At 42.8% G+C, this 4,839-nt stretch overlaps 1 pseudogene; it reads left to right on the plus strand.

Moving 5' to 3' along the window:
* Positions 1–1,531: 1,531 nt before the first annotated feature.
* Positions 1,532–3,259, plus strand: LOC147618009 (uncharacterized; annotated as a pseudogene).
* Positions 3,260–4,839: the final 1,580 nt, after the last annotated feature.

A 4,839-nucleotide genomic window follows, 5' to 3' on the forward strand; every position in this document is an offset into this window, starting at 1 on the left:
ATCATACAAAGACTTGATCATTAATAAGAACTCACAACTACTCTACTGAGATACTAATCAATAACGCAAAACAGCAAAACAAAGAACTATAAACTCTAGTCCTAGAGCACTTACAAACAAGAATAAAACATTAAGCTAAACTTTAAAAAGAATAGGACTCGACGAAAGTGCAACCTATCCAATGTTTGTCCAGACATGAAGTGTTGGTTCATCAACTCTATCATGCATAGCGTGGACAATAAGCTACAACATCCCCACTCACGTCATTAGTGCCCAAGAGTAGGTGCAGGTTTGTATAAGGTTATTTCAAAAGAATATACTTTATAAAACCAACGAGCTAAGTTTCTATCACTCTCCAGAGGTGATGGGCATACTCAATCATGATAGAGTCTAGCACTCCAAGACTACTCTATGTCAACAAAGAAACACAAACATAGGAAAGAACTAAACTAACTCTATAATCAATTGGAGCAAGAAAGAGTTACAAATCAAACTTAAAAGACTAAACAAAGTTTACTTTGAGTTAGAACATCAACCCCTACTTTAAGATGGAACACGCCACATTTACAAAAAGAGCCTTGAACTAAGAATTAAGTGGGTTTTTCAGCTCCCCACTTCTATAAAACTTACTTTGTATCATTCTAAACGTTCCAAAAGCTGAAATACCAAAGATGAACTTACTTTTTATCATTTTAAACATTCCAAAAGTTGAAATCAATCATGATGATGTAGAAAACACTACCAACATCCCAAAATGAAAGCCAAGTCATGCATATGAATGATTAAATAAGCCTATAACAAGTGAAGCCATCAAATTGCACCACGTTTAACATTATACCAAACATCCAAGAAAGATGTCAAGCTTGATTGTCCCAAGGATATCTCATTGAAATATCTATCCCAAAAAAAAAAACATGTGCAACCCAAGGAGACACTGAGATATCTATCCCAAAAAAAACATGTGCCAGGGCAAACTTACATGCATCATATGTGCTCTTCCACTTCATGCACTCTTGTTCCCTTTCTCCTCTGCTGGTGTCTCACATACACCACTCACATACACCACTCACACTGGCTCAGCCTTAACTGGTCCTTCTGTCTGATATAAAGGGCCATAAGCCTCATATGACTTATTAGACATGCACTCTTGAATTTTCGCAATCCTCTCCTTTGCCGTCACCAGCTTTTCTTTTTCTTTCACCAGCTTCATACATGAAAGTGGCCAAAACCACAGCCTAGAGAGCCTTTCGACTTCTGCAGAGATTTCCAGGACCTCCTTTCCATAGGCCTGAAGCACCAAAGCGGCATGCATTTCCCGGCTGCGGCCGGAGATAAAGTACACCTTTTGCTTACACCTTTTCGCAATCCTCTCCTTTGCCATCATCAGCTTTTCTTTTTCTTTCACCAGCTTTTCTTCTTCTTTTGCCAGCTTTTCTTTTTGCTTGGCAAAAGAAGAAGAAAAGCTGGTGAAAGAAGAAGAAAAGCTGGTGACGGTCTTCCCCATGATTCATGCTTGGGACATCTCCCCGGCATGCCAGATATACACAGTAACCCTCATTCGCAACCACCACCGTGAAAACAAGGCCCAGAACTGAACACCAGAACTTCAACCTGGAAGGGGAAGATGAGAGAGGAAGGCCTGCGGAGGAGGATGGGGTAGAGGAAGATGTGACAAGTCGACGGAGAGAGAAGGCATCCCTGTGGTGAAGCATGCCTGTGGTGATGTGGGGAATGAGAATGAGATCTCGACTCTGCACCTAGGGTTTAGGCCGGTTACAGACCGCCATTGTGCCCAAACCAATAAATTGAACCCACATCGGATTTGGGTAGTTTAGGATACACACCTGACACCGCCAAAAGCTCCTGCCTTTTGCACGCCTAGTTGGCAGCTGACTCAGCGTAAATCCTTGGGCCCCTCAACAGCCGGTACTTTATATGGATTCGGGGGATATGAGATGACGGGAAGGCCTCATGTAGGGCATACATGTGTGCACCTTAGAGCTGGACCCAGTGTTATGTCCTTGCAACCAGTGCAAATGGGCGGTGCTACGACAACGTCGTGTAATGATGCAGCATGTGGAGGAATACAGACAGTTTGATCCCACCATTATTGATCAAGTGGTTGCACAACATATTTCATCAGTAAATTGATCGTAGTACGTGAATGTCTAAAGACTGTGTGTATCTTTAAATTTATATGTGGGCTATGCTTCTCACAGGACTCCAACATTGGGGAAGCGACAAGAGTCCTGCAACCAATTAGGCGGGTTTGCATGCGGTCCAACCAAGTGGCGGGCACTAAAGGTTTGCAAAATGCTATGCCTATGGCTCCTGATGTGAATGCCAATAAATATCCACACGTGGAGATGCTCGAACAAGAGATGGATGACATGCTCGAGGTAATTTTTGAGGCAAGTGATCCTGTGGGGGTGGCCGAGGGTATGAAGCAAGAGGCTCGTACACCCTTATATGAAGGCTCGAGGATTTCCCATCTAAAGACAATTCTTACGTTGCTAAACCTTCAAGGGTCATTTGGTTGGAGTGATAAAAGCATCACAGAGCTATTCAGGTAATGTGTGTGCATGTTTTAAACAAACGACTATTGCATCTTTACAATGCTTGCTCGATGTTCAACGTGGTGTGACGTGTAGGCTTTTGAAGAATCACATATTGCCGTCTCAGAATACAATGCCGAGCTCCAGAGATGATGCAAGAAAGATACTCCGAAAGTTGGGCGTAGACTATAATTCCACACATGCTTGCCCCAACGATTGTGTCCTCTTTCAAAGGGAGTACAAGACTTGGAAAAATGTCCAAAGTGTGGTGCTGACAGATATCGTAAAGATCTTTGAGGGGAAACTATGCCGGAGAAGGTCTTGAGGCATTTTCCACTAATACCGCGCGCATTCACAGGTGCAAATCAATTGCAAGCCTTATGTCTTGGCACTCCCAAAATCGCTCCACGGATGGTGTGCAACGCATTCCTGCAGTTTGCATGGCATGGAAACACATCAAAGAGACTTGGCTAGATTTTGCATGGCATGGAAACACATCAAAGAGACTTGGCTAGATTTTGCAAAAGAGCCCTCGGCATTTGCGGCTTGGTTTGGCAATGGATGGAGTTAATCCGTTTGGTCAACGCTCGACAACATATAGTGTGTGGCCCGTAGTTGTTGTGAACTACAACATTCCACCATGGTTGACGACAAAGAAGGGGCATTTGATATTCAGCTTGCTAGTGTTGGTCGTTACAAGGTAAAGAATATGGATGTGTATCTATAATCGCTTATAAATGAGCTAAAGGAGTTGTGGTCCGACATCAAGGTGGAAGGCAAAAGCAGGCATGTATTAGAGGCATACTTATGACCTTGTCCTCTCCTATGCACATAATCATCCACTCTGCTCTCTAGGGCACTATGATGCCTTTGTCCTTAATCACAAAGCACAAGGTCTCCCCAATAGCAATACATACACCTCCCTAGGCACCAGATGTGATGTCCTCGTCGTGACCTAGGTACAACTGCAAAGATTACATATCACGTGAGATGTGTGTATGTCCTCGTGACCTGATCTTGTCGATTTGAGCCGCCTTTGTCTCTACCGTTGTCGTGCTCCCTTTCCATGTTCTGTCGTGCACCCAATAGCAATACATACACCTCCCTAGGCACCAGATGTGATGTCCTCGCAACCTAGGTACAGTTACAAAGATTACATATCACGTGAGATGTGTGTACGTCCTCGTGACCTGATCTTGTCGATTTGAGCCGCCTTTGTCCCTACCGTTGTCGTGCTCCCTTTCCATGTTCTGTCGTGCGCCCATTGATGCCACCGTCAATTGGGCCCCCTTTTCTCCCTCGCGTCCTGATCTTGTCGATTTGAGCCGCCTCTATCCCATTCTCTTTGCTTCCCTGTCACCCTCTTCATCCCTTTCTCCAACTGTGCACACAGACACCTTTCTTGCCTCTCTCCCTCTCTCCTCCTTGCGCACCCACACATACAAACACACACATAAACTCACACATACACACACACACACACACACACACACACATATCAGTGTCATTCAATCATGCAGATTTGTCTTCTTGGCGTGTACTCTCATCATCGTCCTCAAACCACTAATCTCCCGTCGCACTTCAAGGTTAGTGTTTCCCTTTTGTTGATGTGTCTGTTTACTAATGAAGTCATTGATTGCTAATCAATCTAACTACACACCACTTAACCTTCACATTAATGCACTAATACAAAGAAATATTCATTTAAATGCACTAATTACCTACACAATAATTAGCATTCTTATTAATGCACTAATCTCATATTAATGGAGTAATTCAAAAAGGATAATTACCAAGAAATTGAAACATAAACAATGAATACTACCTTGTACTTTTTTGTAATAATCCTCTTGGAAGAATTGAAAATCTCCTTGATTGCTCAAAAATCCCTCTAAAATTTAAGCTTGAATTTTGAATTTGTGTAGGAAGCCTCCCACTACAAGTTTGAATTTAGAAAATGAAAAGACAACTAACCAAGATTGAATTTTGAATTTCCCCCCTAGATTCAAATTCAAGTATCTTGTTTAACTTTCAAATTCAAATTTGGGGGGAAATTCAAATTTCAAATTTCCCGCCCAAACCCTATGTAGACACTCTTGAGAGGCATCCTATGGCCATAGGGCCATAGGTTGCCCTTCTGAAGCATCCAAAGGTTTATAGGCCCTCCCTCTAAAGCACTTTTCTAGGTATATTCCTATGCTCTTCCTTTCGGCATAACTATGCTTGAGAAGCATGCTTCTGGCAAAGGCCAACTAGGCTCTTCATCTTAAATCTTAAGAGGCAC

The sequence above is a fragment of the Cibotium barometz genome, chromosome 36 (genome assembly GCF_041138505.1).
Source record: "Cibotium barometz isolate CiBa-2024 chromosome 36, ASM4113850v1, whole genome shotgun sequence".
Classification (NCBI taxonomy): Eukaryota; Viridiplantae; Streptophyta; class Polypodiopsida; order Cyatheales; family Cibotiaceae; genus Cibotium; species Cibotium barometz.